The following is a 20,342-nucleotide window of genomic DNA, read 5'->3' as shown; positions in this document are numbered from 1 at the left end:
GCTTACCTTATATTATGATGCGTTGACCTCTTGACAAAACCAATAGGCCTGCTTTATTTAATTTGACACCCCCAATCATGTGATGTTACCTCTGGTAAAGGTGTGATGTAACGTGATTATGATGTCACGACCGACTAGGTGTCAAATGTGATTCAAGAATTTTATCCAAGGTATTCCCATCTGCCTGATGTATGTATTTGTAAATTAATGTGTAGAATTTAGTAGTGTGTGTGTAATAAATGTACTTTTCATATTTCAAGCAAAAAGCACCGACTGGACAATGATTTATTGAAGGATATTCTTGTGTCAGTGAAATGGGATTGCCAGCCCACACCATCTACCTTGAGAAGGCATTGGACTGCCCTGCTTCACTACCCTGAGAGAGTCAAGTGCTAAATTGGGGTGCTTGGCTCCCCCTTAGGAATCAATTGGGGACCTATCACTTGCTCAGGACTCACATCCTGTTCAACTAATAAATCAATTTCTTATAATTTTGCACACCCGAGATAGCAGTTTTTCAAAGCAAATTAATGCAAAGAATCCATTGACGCTACCAAGAACCTACAGCAACAGTGACTGCTAACAGTATCAGCTCAGATTGCTTTTAAATACCCAGAACCATCTACAAGGGTGCGTTTTATTGCCTCCCTTAATTTTTCTTGACCTAGAACCAATAGGAACTAATATCCATCAATCCAGGAAGGTCATTGGATCCACTCTAAAAAAGGTGAACATAAGCTACTTCGCTATAAAGATGATATCCTACCATTACTGTTCGAGCCAGCAACATGAGTCCCAGGTGTGCTATATTTGATTTCAAGTCTCAATTAATTTTCAGGCTATACAATTGTTTGAACGAAGATCGAAGCAGTTCCCCCGGACAGATATTGATATAGTATCTTCCATTGCGGAACATCACTTTAGATGGTTAACAAATTTGAATGAATATCTTGGGATCCATTATGGCAAAGACCTTAAAGCTACTGTTCAAAAAATCTCTACATACTTGTTTGAATAAAAAGCTCTACTACCGTCAGAAAAAAGCGAAACTTCAAATTGCAAACCATTAAAGTGGTATTGACACTAATATGCAACTATGTTTTCAACAGGATCACCTTATCCTTCCCAAAATCCTAAATTAAGAAGACAAACTGATCAATAACTACATTGCGTAGTTACATGAAATTTCAGCAAAATTATTCATAATACGCAAAATGAAAATAAATTGATTTTTTTTGCGCAAAATGTATCTTTGTATCGATTTATGATGTGAGAATGCATTTCAGTCTAAAAAAGGTACATGAAACATTAAAGCATCGCGTACACCAGCCACTTGAGTTCTCTTGTTTCCCTGCATTCGGCAAGTTACCATACACATGAATGGTGAGAAAATACGTGAATTGCCAAAATGCATAATTTCAAGAATTTGGCATAGCAAGCCTAGCGCCAAATTCCCACAACTATGCAAATTATGGCACATAATATAAATCCCACCTAGGCCTACTTACGATTTCGAAGCTCCAGTTCTGGTGACATTAGACTTTGCTAAATGAACTTGGACTATAAAGCTTACCATCTTGCACACCTTCCATGGGGCATATTAACAAGGGCTTTATCTCCGCTTTTCTGGCTTTAAAATCCAAAGAAGAGGAGATAAAAATATCGCCCTATCAACAACAGGGTGCTAACATGCAAAATCGCATGTTAGCACCCCTTTTCACTACGCTTCCCTTTGCATCTCTACTGAGATGCAAAGTGGGTGTTCCAGAGCAAAATATTAGGAGAAATGTCGCTAAGCGACATTTCTCCTATTATCATGCTTCACGCTAACCCTGTTAGAGACAAAAAAAGCAGCGCTAGCCACGGTTAACACTGCTTTTTTACATCTGCTAATTTTCAGACTTAGCCATGGGCTATCAACAAGGATATCCCTATCCTTGTAGTTTTATCGCTGCATTACCAGTGATAACCTCCCAAAATGCCGCTATCGCTGGATTTTTTATCGCCTAAGCGGTTAGCGTTGTTTATAATGCGATAACCAGGTGATATTATCCAGCGATAGCGGGCGTTAAAAAAATTAACGCTAGGCGCCCTTAGCGATAATTTTCCCTGTTCCTTGTTAATATGCCCCCATATTCTTTCTCTACAGACCTTCAACCTTCCAAAGTGGTTTAGAAATTAACAGTCATTTAAAAATCACATTAAAGACCCAGCATGGCTGTATAATGCAACATCGTCATCTATGGATCCATCGAATCCTCCCCTCAGAGAAACTGACCTCGTACGGGCCAACTTACATATGCAGTTACAAATGAATGGCTATTTTCACAGACAAGCACTGATTTGGAACAATACTGCTCGCCTCATTGGAAGCCGGACAATTTATTGGAAAGAGTGGTCCAATAAAGGAACAAATCAACTCGACAAACTAATGGAAGGGAAAACTATCAAATCCTTTGAAGCATTACAAGCAGAATTTCATCCTGACATGGAACAGAAATGGAGATATATTCAGCTAATGCACTGCCTGCAATCAAAATAGAGGGTCAGATGTACCATATATCTTTCCATTCACAAACACTCAGAATCAGTTTGTAGCTGCAAAAATGGATTCTCAAATGTACAAATTCCATTTTAGTACTAGGCAAAGTTTTATCGACTCCTAAAATGGGATTGCAAATGATGCAGATTCGGTATTTGGAAGGGGGTATTGTAGGCATGCTTCAAATACGAGATCAGTATGTGATTTATCAATGTTTTGTGACAGAAATCCAGTTCAGAAATCCAGAAAATTTACCAACTTCCAAATCGGGGTGATAAGCCATCAGCAATAGGGAAGGAATCCCTATAGGACCCAATACCCATTATGAATGTTGCAAAAATGTTTGTTGGAGATTAGGTAGATGTCTAGGGTACAGTGTTAGCTCTCAAAGCTTGAAAGAAAGTTAAACGTTCTTTTTTAAATGCAGCCTGGTTACTGTTAAGGAAAGTGACTGTGTTTAAAAGGAAACGTTTACTTTATTGAAATGCAATCACAGACATGGTGTCCTGCAGCAGGCCATTATCCCTGTGATGACCACCAATGTGAGTGAGTTTCAATTTGTGATCTACATCATGAATAATAATGAGGTAGGTGAGATTATGACCACAATTTGAAAGTTTACAAACTGACCTATTAGTACATACGTAAGTTCATAAAATTCAATAGTAGTCACAAAAATACTAGTTATGAATTGCAATCATTTTGTGCAACCAGTATTTACTACATCTGTGTGAGAAAGTGGATTATTAGTTGGGGTGGATGGTAGTCACTATTCTTATTAGGCAAGTAAAGGTTTCAGTAATTTAAACCTGAACTCAAGATCTGGTAGCTATGGTACTCAGCCCACTTCAATTTATAAAGTAGAGAATAGTTTAATGAACAAAACAGCACCAAAAATGACCTAAATCCAATAAGGGGGAAGAGAGGCTATGATTTTTTTTTAAAGTTTAAATTAAATTTTAGGGCCAAAAGTGTCTACTGCAGGCAACTGGTAGTGTGAGACCGGGACAATGGTAAGGTTTATGGCTGACCGCGATGGAGCGTGGATCGAATACAAAGACTAGCACCTGGCTGGATCTGAAGACGAGGCCATTGATGCCAGGGTTTCAAAGGATGGTCTCTGTGAAGCCATCAACGAAAGCAGGAAAAGCTCCAAGTGGGAAACGTCTGGAGTTTGCGCTTAAAAACCATCTGAGTTGATCAGATGTTGTTTGGCATCAGTTCCAGTGAGGAGTCCTACCTTCAGACTTATTCTCTTTTCTTGAAGTCAGATCCCTTCGATGGGGTAAGGCTGTAAGCTGTAGCCAGAGAGGGTTCTATGGCATCAGATACTGCTCGAAGTCGAGGCCGCTAAATCAGATTTGCATTTTCGGAGATGAGTGTAGCAGGAGCTGCAGTGAAGTCAGCCCCATTGGCAATGCACCCTGGGCGGATCGGCTTAGCAGGTTGGTCCCAATCTTCGGTTAGTTCTCAAGGCAAATATCCTAGAAACAGTTTCTAAGCTCTAGCCTTTATGGGATAGGCAGGAGGAGTACGCTATGACTCTTTTCTAAGATATTCAGGACCTTAGACACACCACTTAGAGGTTTTGACTCACTCCAGTAGATGCAACCATCGGGGTCCAGGACAGGTCCAGTTGGAACTTGTCAGCTGGGCTCTTCAAGAAAGTGGGCTTCTTGGAGCTTTTATGTCCCTGTAGCTTAATAGGAGGTCAGCCAATTGACCCTGAGTCCTTTTCTTTATCCTGGGTACATGTGGGAACAGGTCTAGCCCTTAGGTGTCTCCTCACAGGTCTCAACAGCAGGTGAAGTCCTTCTTCTGTCTTCCACAGGTCCAGTAGAGTTCTGAAGAGGGTATTGTGGATGCCCATTTTATGCCAAGTGCCAGCCTGTGCACTGGGAAAGACTCCTGCCACTCTATAACCAGTAGGTCAAAAGTTCACAGGAGTGACCCTACCCGGGTTTGCAACACTCCCTGTGGGTTTTACCCCAATCTAACCCACTGTACCTCTCTCTACCTAAAACCAAAATGGGAAAACCTTGTTTACCCCTGTGCAGAGCTCCCTGTGCGAAGCTAGAAGTGTGGCTATGACACTGGGCAAACCCTCCCTTATGGTCACCCCAAACCAATGCTGGAATAACCTCCCCTCCCACTGGGTTTGGAGACAAGCTAGGTATGTAGATAAAAGGGAGGCAGGCCTAGATTTGAGCTACATCTGCAAGTGACGGAGTAGGCATTATTTGAAACTCAGAAAGGAGCTGGGCGGAGAACCCAGGCCATCCTGCTCAGGGAGGAAAAACATCTCTCCACATCCAAGTCTTTGTCCACTCTCTGGAAGCCATCAACAGTCAATTCACACTGAACACTGGCAGAAAGGCATATTTGGCTTAGGCAGGAAAATGAAAACTTTTTAAAAGTGTAATTTCCACAATAGTATTATAAAACCTGACTTAACCATTAAGTGGGATTTTAAATTTCTAATAAAATGAGTCCTTTAATAATTTTCATAGCTACTCCCAAACTTAAGTTAAGCATTAGAAGGTGGTATCACATAGCCCATTGTTTTCCCATGGGAGAGCCAGACAGTGAAGCATGACTTCAGAGGTTTTTCACTGCCAAGCCATGCATAACATAAAATATAGATGCCCTGCATTTTAACTACCATGCATGTAAACCTATGAGTATTTAAGGCCTTCCTTTGGGATGACTTATAAGTATTAAAAAAGGAAGGTTTAAGCCTGGCAATGGTTTCTTTTTCCACGGCATATTGGCAGTTTTAATACTGCATATGCAGGCTGCAGAGGCAAGCCTGGAGACATCACAATCTGTACTGCTGTCCACTACTGTCGTTTAACGTACAAGCACTGGATCCAATTTGTACCACATACTAGGGACTTGTAAGTAAATGAAATGCCAAATGGGTGTATATCCAATTTCGATATGCTATAGGGGTCAGAGCAATGGGGCCTAATTAGCAGTGTCCAAGTGTGCAAAGGTAAAAAAATAAAATACAGCAGCATTAGTCCAGAAATTGGGGGTGATCATTCAAAAAGAGGCATTTTCTTACAATCTGGCCCTTACTTCCATGATGATCCTAATACTGGACCTCCCTTTACACCTATATTTGAAAACATGGAGCAAGTTATATGTGAATTATATGCCACAATGATTGAGGAAATTCACTCCAAATCACTTTTGTGCTCCCTGAAAGGTTAATGGGAAATATTATTCTCTACGGAGCATTCCCTTGAAAATTGGTCTTCTCTCCTAGTGACACGTGAAGGGGACTATGAGAACCCCAATTACAATTGACCTTTTTCACAGATATTGCATGACTGCCACTGGTCACTGCAGAAACTTCAACTAGCCAACTTAGCCACTGCCTCCGATTGCTGGTGATGCGGAGAATCAGAGGGTGATATGGTACACTTGTTATGGTCATGACCCACACTGGCAAGCTACGGGGAGAAGGTTGATACCATAAAGAGTGATATCAGTACAGTGACCTTGGATTTATCTCTAAAGCATGTTCTATTGCACGACTCAGCTGAAACACCTGGATTTAGTCATGTATTTGTATTTGTATTTGTTAAGCGCAACAATCATCCCGAGGGATAGGGACCCAAAGTTCGGGGTGCTGGTAACGTTGTTTATAGCCTAGGGAACAGTGATGTTTTCATCCTCTTTCTGAAAGACATTTAGTCGTCTGTACAGCGAAGATCTAAGAGGAGTTCGTTCCAATGGTCGGCTGCTAAATAGGAGAAGGACAGGCCTCCTCCTCTGGTTTTCTTGATGCGTTTAGTTTTGGCCAGAGCGAGATCGCACAACCTCAGTTGTCTTGCGGGAGTATAGAAATCAATTTTGTCCTGCAAAATTCGAAGGCCAAGCTTGTGTAATGCTCTATGTGCATGGCACAAGCGTTTAAACTTGGATCTCTGGCGCACAGGCAGCCAGTGAAGTTCCTTCAGGCATTATGATGCTGAGCTATACTTGCTTTTATTATTGACAAGTTTGGCAGCAGCATTCTGAATCATCTGCAGTAGGGCGAACTGGTAGTCTGACATGCCCACATAAAGCACGTTCCCGTAATCCAGCCTGCTGGTAACTAGTGCCTGAGGAATGTCCTTGTGACAGTTCAAAGGGATCCATAGAAAAAGTATTTGTAAGAGCTTTAGCATGGCAACACCTTTCTCACACACTGATTTGACTTGGTCCTGCATGGTGACCTCAAAAAAATGTAACAGTCAAAATGCGTATCTTGATCTTGAGACGATACTTGCCATCATCTCCCGCGACTCATGCAAACCGGTTACAAGTTATGACAATAACAGCAGCTCAGGAACACATAATCTATTGAATGCTGGATCAACAGCATATTTTTCAATTCAATCTGGAACTCATTTCTATCTGACCTAACTTCATGAACTTTTACTGATTACATTAATTAATGCTCTTGTGGAAATGTGCCTAAAAGGGGGCATACTGGTGCAGGGTCACCCTCTTGTCCATGGGTCCAAAAGACCAACAAAATAGAGATTGGCACTGGAGTTGGAATAAATAACAAGTTTATTAATCACTCATGAATGGGATCACATCCACACAACACTCTCAAGTGCTGCAGGCGGTAGTACACTGAAATCACAAACCGTTGTCCCTTTTATTCCGGTTTTCTGTAATGTAAGCATGTGAACAGAAATAGGAAGAACAAGTTTTAGAAATAGTTATCAGAAAACGAGGGCAGATGAATAACTATGTGGTCAGCAAAGTGGGAGGTGGAGCAGGAATGCTTATGGCAGCAGTAAATGGTCGACAGTTAACATCTGAGACCAGGTGCACTGGCAGCTACAAACCCTCAGCACGTACATTGCTTTAGCTGTGTCAGGAAGTCAACTAAAATAAATAACATAAGCAGAGTGAAAAGACGAGCAGCAGAGGACGGGAGAATTACGAAGGAAACAAAATGGACACCACAGCCAAAATGGCTGTCGCTTATGCTAAGTAAAATATTGCACATTTCCACAAACGACCCTTTTAGCATAACCGAAGACATTTTCTTATGCTTCAAAAGGGGTACGATAAACATCATGTATAGCAATTAGCATCATATCGCTGACTTCTCGTCAATTGCTAAATGGGTATGTACATTTTGGACATTCGTTTTAGATGGTAGACACGTAGTACAAGAGGAAATACAGAGGGAACAAAGCATTGGCCCGCATTGATTACATAAAAGAGAATTACAATAATTATGAACAAGGCCGATAATATTTTCAAGCCCCATACAGAAAATATACTCCAGAACCATCCAGCCCAAGTCCATGATCCTAAATCTTGATGTAGTTCAGTGGCTATTTTATGCATTTTGGAAATGGCATCATAAACAGAAGGGGCGTGGTCAGGGATAAATACACAACAACTACTACCGATAATGCGAAATGCTCCACCACGATCAGCTAGAATAACGTCTAGCACCATTCTGTTTTGTAAAGTCACAATTCTCTCGTAATTTGGAGTTCTTCTGTAATATTTCCGAGCGCCATTTCTGTCTGATTAGTCACAGCCTCTATTACACGGGTTAAGCGTCTGATCTTCCTACTATTTAAAACCGCACCAACAAAGAAAAAGAGTCCCAAATTAAAGTCAACATATTGCTGTAATGCAGTGTCAGTTTGATCCACTTCATCATTATTTAGAGTTCTTTTGAATCAGTTCAAGGAAATGTCATTAAACAGTTTTTGATCTTTATGATAAGATGCAGGTGCTAGGAACACAGGAGGAAGCAAGAAGGACACATAACATGTGCCAGACCATCCGATTGGTAGATAATAGTAGCCTTTACTATCACAAATGAAATAAGTGTTGTGTGAGGATAGAAAAGTTTATTGTTCGTTCCAGTAATGTTCAATACTGGGGTTCAGTCACTTTTTCCCACTGGGATACTTCCAAAACGGCGCACACAAAGATTTGCTCGGGCTCTAGTAACAGCGATAACAAAAGGCGCGTTACCCTTGGCTGTTCGAGTGTTGGGGAAAACAGAACATGTGGAGGAATTTTCTTTGCGATACTCCTCCATTTCCCATACAGTTCCTTTGGCTTGTGGGTCGTCTTCCTCATCGGGGTAACAAACTTTATTAAGTTTTGCATTAAGTCCTCCTACATCAGCTAGACTAATATTAGCAATTTCAGAGGCCCACAACAGTGCAAACCAGGCTTTACAGGAGCCATTATGCGAGAATGGCAAGGGAGTGAAAGGCGTTCCTCCCTTCTTCCCATGAGCTGGCATCATTCCACAAACCCAGCAGTTTGTAATGTTCGTAGCATTATGAGTATGATGCAACATTTGTATGAAAGTGTTATTGAGATTAACCCTGGGCGGACAACTACGCTATGCTTGCGAAGTTTGCGTAGTTTGTACTACTTCGCGCTACGCGAATTGCACGTAGCACAGTGTCATCTAAGTGTCTGTCGCCATGCTGACATATTCCAGGGAGAGTTTGATGTCCATCAACCAGGTGAGTTGCTGCTGTGCGCGCCCGCCTATCCATCCTCTCTGTGGTCCATACCGTTGTCCATGCAACGGCCTGATACTCGATCCCCCAAAGCTTCTCCCCCGGAAATCTCCCTCGGTTTCCCAGCATAGTAGGGTTTCCACTCCCGCTTTGCGGATCATGAACTTGAATGTGAGGTCGATTCTGAAACACCAACAAAATTTGTTCGATCTCATTGAGGACGAAGATCCGGACATTATGGCTATAACTGAAACATGGCTCCAGGAAGCTGATACTGCCATTCTCAATCTGGCTTGCCTCTCTGGCTACTCGATATACACCTTGAAAAGAGCCTCTAGAGGTGGGGGAATAGCGCTGATAGTTAGGTCCTGTTTTCCCTGTGTGTGGAATAGCATTAAGATCGCTGGTTGTGAAAGTGCCTCCTTCAAAGTTTCTGTCAATCCTGAGTTTACACTGTCTGGGATGGTGGTATATCGTCCGCCTGGCAGTGACGTGTCATTTAGAAATGCTTTTGTGGATACTGTTGGCACTCTGGCCACTGATTGCGCCAATTTTTCCATACTGGGCGATTTAAATCTGCATTTCGACACATTGTCCAGTTTGACAGTTCGTGCCATCTCTTTGGATTTAGAGGCCTTTCAATTATTCCAGCTGGTCTCATTGCCTACGCATATCGGGGGACATACTTTGGATCCTTTCTTTACCAACTTGATTGAGGCCAAAGTCAATGCAGTTACACCGGTAGAATGGTCTGACCATTTCCTGGTGTCTATTCAGTGTCCCGTATCAGTGACTTTTCCCACTTCTTCAGCTAGACGGGTGCTTAGGAGGCCTTGGAACAAACTCAGGCTGGAAGATTTTCACCATCTTTTGTTGGTGGAACCCTTGGGCACATTGGACAATGTGGAGGAAGGATACGATCTCTTCTGCTCTTGGCTTACTAGGGCGCTGGACGCTCTGATACCTATTGTATCAATTAAGATCAACCCCCGTGAGTCTAGCCCCTGGTATGGCGGGGCCTTACGCGCCTTGAAGGGAGCCTGTAGACGGGCAGAGAGGGCATGGCGGAAGACCTACGGGGCCGACTTAAAAGCCGCATATGCTGCTTCGGTTAAACTTTATCACCGGGCCATATGTCGGGCTCGTGCGGCCTTCTATGCTGAAGAATTTCGGAAGAGCATCAACCCGTCGAAGGCTATCTTCAAAGCGGTTAAAGATCTTATGGCCAAACGTACTATTCCTTTAGCTGAGAGCTCGGTCTCCCATTGCGAAGCCCTAGCCTCTTATTTCCTGGGAAAGGTCCAAGCCATCTATCGGGCCTTCCCTAGTATTGGGGCTCCGCTGGAAAGTTCTATCGAGACATCATGTCAGCTCATCCTGCCTTCATTCCCCCCCCTCACCTCTGATGGGTTTGACAAACTTGCTTTGCAAGTTAAATCAGGATCTCCATCTGATCCGGTAAAGCCTGCTCTCTTTCGAGACCAGACCTTTTTGGGGCGCCCTGTGGTGCGCTCCCTTGTCAACCTCTCCCTGGAGTCGGGGGTAGTTCCAACTAAATGGAAGCAGGCGGTAGTGTCTCCGATTATTAAAAAACCCTCCTTAGACCCGTCTAAGCCTGAAAGCTTCCGCCCCATCTCGCTGCTACCGTGGCCGGCGAAGTTGACAGAGGCCCATGTCAATCTGGCCCTGTCGGATCATCTAGCCCGGACCAATGCCCTTGATCCCACACAGAACGGTTTTCGTGCTGGGCACAGCACGGAGACCGCTCTCCTCGCAATGGTGGAATATCTGCGTGCTAGGTTGGATGCGGGTCAGACGGCGGCGCTGATATTGTTGGATCTCAGCGCCGCCTTCGACACTGTATCCCATGGCATCCTCCTGCATCGGCTAGAGGAGATTGGTGTTCGGGGTCTGGCGTTGCAGTGGTTCCGCTCCTTCCTGGACAATCGCTCCTTCTGTGTGGCCATTCCTCCCTTCTCGTCCAGTTCTCAGCCTCTGGCCATGGGGGTCCCGCAAGGGTCTTCGCTAAGCCCGACGTTGTTCAACCTTTACGTGAGACCGCTGGCTGAGGTCGCGAGGCAGTGGGGCCTTACTTTGGTCTCATATGCCGATGACACTCAGCTGGCGGTTACTCTTAGCGGAGATGTCCATCTAGACGCCCCTAGGTTTCAGTCCGGACTGAAGGCGGTGGCCTGCTGGTTGACAGAAAACTGTCTCCAGCTTAATGCCACAAAAACAGAGGTGATGGTTGTTGGGAAGGGAGTAGAGCTTTGGGGGGATCAGTGGTGGCCTTCTGAGCTGGGCCCCACTCCGACCCCTGTGTCGGAGGTGAAAAATCTGGGGGTCTGGTTGGACGCCGGCCTTTCCTTCGCAGGACATACAAAAAAAAACAGCAGCTTGTTGTTTCGGCCTATTAAGAGGTCTTAGACCAGTCCTCAAATACTTCGATGCCCCTACCAGACAGCTTGTAGTCCAGGCTACTATCATCTCTCGCCTGGACTACGCTAGCTCTCTTCTGGTTGGTGTGAATCAGGCTGAGCTAACTCGCCTTCAGCGGGTTCAAAATGCTGCGGCTAGAGCCATTGTCGGCCTGCCCAGATTTTGCCCGGTGGCGAATGTCCTCCGATCCTTGCATTGGCTCCCTGTAAGGAAGCGTATTCTTTTCAAGGTCCTCTGCTTGGCTTTCAAGATACTTAGAGGTATCGGCCCTGAAATTTTGTCCAATCTTATCTCCTTTTATGTTCCCACTCGTAGCCTCCGTTCTCAGGGCCAGGCCCTTGCTGTGGTCCCTAGATTTAGACTCTGTCGGATGGGGGGTCGTTCCTTCAGCGTGAAAGCTGCATTAATTTGGAACACCCTCCCAGTTGAAATCCGACAGTTAGACGATCTGCTTTCCTTCCGTAGAGCGATTAAGACTTTTCTCTTTTAGCTGTTTATTTTGGGCGTCATTGTTTGCTGTGTTGTGTTCCTCCTTGTCTTTGCGCCGGGACGCTCCTTGGCTGGAGTAGCTGCGCGCATAATAAATTAACCTAACATAACATAACATAACATAACAGTGCAAAATCGTGTAGCGTAGCTTAGTTGCCATTTTTTGCGCGCTCGCGGTCCTCAACGTCAAGCTGGCGATCGTGAGCGAGCAAAATGACATCCCGACGAGATTCTCAACGTGGGGAGGTCAGGTTTCTCATTGCGAGTGGTCGCGTATGCTCGCGACCGCTCGCGATGAGAAACTATCAGTCCGCGTTGAGAAAGCTGCCGCTCGAGTAAAAATCTTCTCGAGCGGCAGAAAACGACCGCTTGCACTGTGCAAGATGCCGTTTGCAATGATTGCACAGTGCGGACAAGCATCCGGCACTGTGCAATCATCGCGAACAGCGTACTACGCAGTTCGTGTAGTGCTACACGTATCTCGCGTAGTGCGAAGTGCACTTGGCGTAGCTACGCGTAGCCCTATTACGTGACTACACCCAGGGTTAGAGATAAGACATTCGGTGCTTCTTTTCATGATAGAGAAGAGTGAAATAAGAATGTTCGGTGGGGACAGGAGTAGCAACAGTCAATAGGTTTTGAGCCGGAGCTATTTCCTCTACAACCCACATCATTACAGCAATGATAACAACAGTCAAAGTTAGTCCAATAGCGAACATCATATTTTTACTACAGACTTTTGCAGCATTCGATTTCTTCTCCTCCGGCACGTTCACTTCATTGGTAAACAACAAAACAGATGGTGCCCCAAGGTGCTTGACAGGCATTGGTTTCTTCACTAACATTGAGACGAGATGTCGCTAATAGGCTACCCCCCTTTGTGGTCAGTCTTTAACCACCCAGGACAGTGGCTCAAACAGTCTCTTTATGCGATGAAATGTCTTTTTCCTGGATCGAAGCAGATATCTCGATGTACCAAAGATCGTGTGGTCTGGGAAGACTTCCTCAGGTCTTTCAGGTGACACAGCTCGTCCTTTCTCGGTGACCAGGATGTCGCGGTGACCTGGCAATGCAGCTAGTCTCATGAGGGCATGCTAGACTTTTCGACAATGGGTGGCATGCACCCAATTCTTCCGGTTGGTCACTCGCACTGCAGATCTGGTAACCAGAAGGCCTTGTTCTGGTCCCCGGTTCTGGCAACGAGGTGCCAAGGAACTGGTCCGCTGGAAGGACTTCATCAAGACAAAGTCACCAGGCCACAGATCATGGCCATCACCCTGCGACCTGTCTGGAAGGGCTTCCCGTACCTGCTGATAAATAGAAGATAAGCTGTCAGTTAACTGGGACAAATAGGCACTCATCATCACATGGGGTACATTACGTATAGGGTGAGGCTTAGGGATTCCTCAAATATACATGGGCCTGCCAAACACAACCTCATATGGCGTAAGACCAGATCGTGTATGTGGTATTGATCTGATAGAAAGTAGTGCTAGGGGCAGGGCGTCAGGCCATTTCAAAGACGTGGAAGCCTGTATTTTAGCCAATTTCAATTTCAGGGTTGAGTTGTAACGCTCCACCAAGCCTACTGATTGAGGATGAAAAGCGGCATGAAATTTCTGCTTAATCCCTAACCCTTTCATGACATATTCGACAACTTGCCCAATGAAATGAGATCTGTTGTCTCTCCATAAGACCCGACAAATGCCGAATCGAGGGAAGAACTCCTTTAGGAGAACTTTCACCATCGTGAGAGCTGTATTATCCTTCCTAGCATACGCCTCCAACCATTTACTGAAGGCACAAACCCCTACCAAGACATATTTCAGATTATTACAGCGCTCAAACTGAATGTAGTCCATTTGCAGGACCTCAAAAGGTGCAGTTGGTGTCGCAAACCCTCCTGTTTGAGTTTGCGTTCCCTTTCCAGGATCATACTGGAGACAGACCAAACAAGACTGGACCATCTTTATAGCAGCACCGGCAATATCAGGATGATCCCAATCTTGCATAAGTTGTTTTGCCATTGAGGATGCACCAACATGTGCCCGCCCATGTGCCATGTGAATCATGGGGTATAAGTAGGGGTGGGCGGAATTTGCATAGTCGTGCTACGCAAAGCTCTGCGAAACTGTAAAAAATCTCCACGACCACGCAAAAGTTCCGTGAACACGCAGAATTGCTTGTTCTGCCCATTCGCAATGCTTTTTTCCTGTTTGCAAATGCTGTTTGCGTGCTCGGGTAGAAATATCTTGCGAACACGCATTTTGAAAGCGTGAACAAGCAAAAAATTCCGCGAAGCCGCTGATCGTGGAATTTTTGCCAAATCCACGTTCTCCGTGGAATAGGAAATTACCCAAATTACCCAAATTCCGCAAGCAGAACAGAATTTACCACCCAGGCCTAGGTATAAGTAGGCTGTGGGTAACTTCCATTTAGTCATATTTGTATTCCTCCAACAGGCCTCATCATCCAGTGTTCCATCCTTAGACCATTGGTCTAGTTCATCAGTGGAGGCAGATTGTTGCATGTCCTGCACCTCTTGCCTGGCATCATGCCAATGTTCAGCTTGTGACTTCACTACATACATAGATGTGGTACTTCACTGCATTGCGGTTTCACGGGCTGTGTGATCTGCAAAGGCATTACCTGCTCCTATTTTATCAGTCACTTTCTTGAGTGCGCTACACTTAACAATTGCCACTTTCTGAGGATATGTTAGAGCAGTAAGGAGGTTATGTACTAATTCTCCATGCAGAATCTGTGTCCCATGTGAGGTGAGAAAGCCCCTTTCTTTCAACAAACAACCAAAATTGTGTGCCACCTCAAAAGCGTACTGGCTGTCGGTAAAAATTTTAACAAGCAAATATGTGCTAAGCTCACATGCTCTCGTTAGTGCAATCAATTCGGCCGTTTGGGCCGACTTCTGTGGGATGCGAGCTGTTTCAACTACTGTATGAAGTGTTGTAATCGCATAGGCAGCAGATGTAGTGCCATCAGGCAATTTTAGACATGAGCCGTCAACCCATAGCTCCCCATCAACACTAGAGCGAGGTGTATCTTGTAGGTCATTGCAGCCCTTTGTTTGCTCTTCAGTGAGGAATATACAATCATGTAGCTCTTGTGACTGAGACTGAGTAGCTGAAAATGGCAATAGTGTAGCAGGGTTTAGGGTCAGACATCTTTTCAGTGTAATTCATATCCTGTCAAGCGAGCACTCGTCAAATGCTGTTTCGTTTGATTTAGCAAAGCATCAACAGAATGGAGTACTAACACAAGCAGTTTATGTGACAAAACTATTCCTTCGCTCTGACGTATTGATACAGCCGTTGCTGCTACTGCTCGGAAACATCCAGGCAGCGCACGGGCGGCTAGGTCAAGGACAGCTGAGAAATATTCACAAGGACGTTGCTTATCACCGTGTGTCTGTGTTAAAACTGAGAGGGTACAACCTTCCCTCTCGTGTACATAGAGTGTGAAAGTTTTAGTGTAGTCTGGAGTTCCTAATACTGTTGCAGAGCAAAAAGCTTGGCGTAACTTTTGGATGGCATTCTGACATTCAGAAGTACATGGGAGGGGCATCAGAGTGTCTTTAGTCAAAAGGGCCAACAAAGGTTTAATAGTGTACAAAAAACTGGGGATCCACTGCCTACAAAAAGAAGTGAGGCCAATCAGTGTACAGACATCCATCTGAGTACGGGGCACGGGAGTATCTAAAATAGTCTGAATGCGGTCTGGTGTAAGTGCACGTCCCTCCTTAGACAGGAGGTAACCTGCTGTCTACAAAATTGCAATTTCTTTCGCCAGACTTTGTGATTGTGAGAGGCTAGAAAGGATAAAAATAACAGTGTTCCTTCTTCACACTGCTCAGGGGTATCTGCAGCCAACAAGATATCGTCAACATATTGGATAAGGGCCACACCTTTAGGTACAGGAAAAGAATCAAGCTGCCTTTTTAATGCCTGACTGTAAATGCTAAGACTCTCTGTATAGCCCTGTGGAGCTCTACAGTACCGAAATGATCTATTTTTCAGGGTTAACCCGAACAAATAACGGCTGTCAGGGTGAATGGGTATTGAGAAGAAAGCATTCTGCAAATCAATCACCAAAAAAGTAGTGACACTAGTAGGGACCATAGTGAGAAGTGTAGTGATAGCAGAAACTACCGGATATTGGGGCACTACAATTTTATTAACTTCTCCCAAATCAATAATGAATCTGTAGATTTTAGTGTCAGGGTCTTTTTTCAAAATAGGAAGGATAGGGCTATTGCAAGTGTTATAGGGGACTTCTTCCACTACCCCTACTCTAATCAAATCCTGAACAATATGTGCTAATGCTTCTTCACCTTCACAGGATATTTTGTATTGGGGCAGTCGAGGCAATTAAACACCCTCCTTTACTTGAATATGTACAGGTGGAATAACCATTTGACCCACAACAGAATCTGATTTAGCTCACAAAGTACTGGGTAAGGATGCCAGAGTGACATCCTCATTGATAAGACAAGATCTCTCAACAATTGTCATTCAAAATAACACGCACACCTTCCGGAGAACAACGTATTGTGGCACGAAAATGTTTAAGCATATCGATACCCACAATGTTTTCCGGTGTGGTAGGGGAAAGCAAAAATGGACATGCTGCAGTGAATTTATCAAGTCTGAATTCAAGTGGCTGTAAAAGTGGGCTTGGTGTAGATGTCCCATCGAATCCTATCGGTGTTATCATTGTGCCGGACAGGGGAGCCCTAGGAACCAATTTTTTAGACAGAGCACTACGGGTAGCCCCTTTATCAACCAGAAACCGATCAGTAGATCCCAAGATGTTTGCGTTAACTTGAATCCAGTGGTGCAGCAAGGAAAGGGACCCACGTCTAGGCACATACTTATCCACTTAGGGCGCACATAGCAATTTCACAAAATAACATGATGGACAGAGTGTTGAAATGTTTCAAACACTCAACTCCAGTCACAGATCTGGGTGTAATCAATCTTTATTTTGCTCGAAATGTAACCCCAGTTCTGGACCCAGCCATTTGCAAATCAGTCTTGAACCTGCTCCCCATGGGAACAGTCCAGCCCAAACTGCCAAGCTAGGTCCTCCGTGGACTGGAAACAAGTATTCTGGGACTGGTTTTGGGGTTTCACCCCTCATCAGTCAGGCTAGCTTGAATCCAGTGGTGCAGTGAGGAAGAGACAGATGTCCAGGCATATTCTTACCCACTTAGGGCGCATATAGCAACTTCATAAAATAACATGATGGACAGGGTGTTAAAACGTTTCAAACACTCACCTCCAGTCAAAGATCTGGGTTTAATTTATCTTTATATTCCTTGCCATGTTACCGCATTTCTGGACCAGGCAATATGTAAATCAGTCTTGACCCTGCTCCCCATGGAAACAGTCCAGCCCGAACTGCCAAGCGAGGTCCACCTTGGACTGGAAACAAGTATTCTGGGACTGGGTTCGGGGTGTCACCCCTCATCAGCCAAGCTAGCTTGAATCTAGTGGTGCAGCAGCAAGGGACCCACGTCTAGGCATATCCTTATCCTCTTAGGGAGCATATACCAACTTCAAAAAATAACCTGATGGACAGAGTGTTGAAACTTCTCAAACAATCACCTCCAGTCAAAGATTGGGGTTTAATCCATCTTTATTTTGCTCAACACTTCACCCCAGTTCTAGACCCAGCCACATGTCAATCAGTCTTGACCCTGCTTCCCATGGAAACAGTCAAGCCCAAGCTACCAAGCTAGGTCCTCCGTGGACTGGAAACAAGTACTCTGGGATTGGGTTGAAGGTATCACCCCTCATCAGCCAGGCTAGCTTGAATCCAGTGGTGCAGCGAGCAAGGGTCCCACGTCTAGGCATACCCGTATCCAATTAGGGCGCACATAGCAATTTCACAAAATAACATGATGGACAGATTGTTGAAACGTTTCAAACACTCACCTCCAGTCACAAATCTGGGTGTAATCCATCTTTATGTTGCTTGAAATGTCACCCCAGTTCTGGACCCAGCCATATGCAAATCAGTCTTGAACCTGCTCCCAATGGGAACAGTCCAGCCCGAACTGCCAAGCTAGGTCTTCCCTGGACTGGAAACAAGTATTCTGGGACTGGTTTCGGAGTATCACCCCTCATAAGCCAGGCTGGTTTGAAATCAGCCGTGCAGCGAGCAAGGGACCCACATCTAGGCATACCCTTATCCACTTAGGGCGCACATAGCAACTTCACAAAATAACATGATAGACAGAGTGTTGAAACTTTTCAAACACTTACCTCCAGTCACAGATCTGGGTTTAATCCATCGTTATTTTCCTTGGTACTTCACCCCAGTTTGGACACAGCCATATGCAAATAATTCTTGAACCTGCTTCCCATGGGAACAGTCTAGCCCGAACTGCCAAGCTAGGTCCTCCCTGGACTGGAAACAAGTATTCTGGGGATCACCCCTCATCAACCAGGCTAGCTTGAATCCACTGGTGCAGTGAGGAAGAGACAGATGTCTAGGCATATTCTTACCCACTTAGGGTGCAAAAGTATTAGAGTAATTTGGTCCTTGTTCAACTGCTTCAAATCTGGGGCAAGCTCCTGTACTTCCCCTGCTTCCTGAATTCCCCGGGCGTCCTCTTATACTGCCTCTTCCATGCTGATACTGCTGACCTTGCAAAAAAGGGCACTCAGAACGCCAGTGCCCAGTCTCTTTACAATAAGCACACTGATCAGGGTACAAATTTGCTCGATGAAGAGGGGGCACTCCAGGTGTACACATTAAACTGCCGCCTCTTCCACCTCCCCTAAATGGTGGACCATATATTTCAGCCAAAATAACTTTTGTCTTTAAAGCTTTATCCTTCTTATCCATCTGTTCCTGTCGCTCATAATATTGGGCCATAGTCAAAAGGGAAACTGAGGAAGACGTGGTCCAAGAACTCTCGCTGGCCTTTAAGCGACTAGCTATTTTTGGTAACATATTAGCGACAAATTTGTCAACAAACAAATGCTTACCCGTATCATCGGCCAATGACTGACCACTAAAATCATGGAATGTTTCCTCAAACTTTGAAAAGAAATCAGAAACTGACGCATCCGTTTTCTGTTTACAGGACGCTAACGTAGTCCAATCTATTTTCTTAGGGCGTATGAGAGTCCTTAACTTAGTCACAATAGCTTTAGGAGGATCTAATATCTCCTTCTGAGGTTTCTGCGCAGGCTCCCTTTCCACATGTATTTGTTCTAAATGTTCCCAGGTATCACCATATGCTACATTGTCATCTATTTTACGTATCATTTTCCACATATCAGGAGGCAAAATAAGCCAGAAGAACATATCAATATCTGGCAAGGTCATAGTGAAGGAGCTAAAGGCTCCTTCCACCTCCTCATAGAAGGCGGCAGGATTTTTCCGGGGGTCGGGTAAAGCAGCTTTAAGAGCCATCAAGTCAGCTCTACTCCAAGGAGTGTAAACCCAATTATATATAAAATATCCCTTTGCATCATCCAAAGTTTTATCATCATTGGTTCCCGCACCCTTCGGAGGAACATAGAGGGGTGCAGTTTCACGCATAGGTTTCACAGTAACTTTAGTACTACTGGGTGCAACCTCTTCCACCGGAGCATCTACGTCCTGTGCTTGAGTTTGAACTGCTCCTATACCTCTCTGTTTTCTAGCTAATTCTTGCTCCTTTCGTAAATGTAATGTTACGTCTCGTATTTTAACCACTCGTCTAATCATATCAGATAGGTCCAAAAAACAAAAAGACCCCTTAGTTAATCGTTTTTAATCAGTATTTATATCAGCTGGCTCTAGTTCCTGAGAAATCTGTCTATAATCAAATATTACCTTCAAAGCAAATTTTTCTACAAAATAAAATTGCTCTGTATTTTTCCACTGTTGAACCATAGTTACAATGAGCGATGCAGCGTGAGGCCGACGAGCCTTCTGCCTAGCAGTGGTTTTTAATTCATCGTTTTCTGCTTTAGTCAAAGAAGAGCGAGTCTGTCGCCCATCTTGTTTATCTTGTTCTTTGTTGTCTGAAGACAAGTGCTCTTCGTCAGAAACCTCATCAGGGGCACTTGGAGTAGGAAGTTTACACGGGGTGGGGGGCGTTCTAATAATATGCAATCTTTCTTAGATGTATCAAGTAGGGAATAGAGAGGGCGTCTAATAGGATACTGGCCATTTACCTCTAATCGATGTTCTCTATCTTCTTTTTCTTTTTTTTCCTTCTTTTCTTTATTTTTTATTCTAGCGCGTTTTGATATATCGTTTTTCATTGTTCTTTTTCTGCTATAGCTTCTGCTCTTTTCACTCTCTCTCGTACTTTTTTCCCACATACGCACACAATCAAACATATC

Source organism: Triturus cristatus, chromosome 4_1 (genome assembly GCF_964204655.1).
Source record: "Triturus cristatus chromosome 4_1, aTriCri1.1, whole genome shotgun sequence".
Classification (NCBI taxonomy): domain Eukaryota; kingdom Metazoa; phylum Chordata; class Amphibia; order Caudata; family Salamandridae; genus Triturus; species Triturus cristatus.
The sequence above is the reverse complement of the archived record's forward strand: the minus strand, read 5'-3'. Positions refer to the sequence as shown.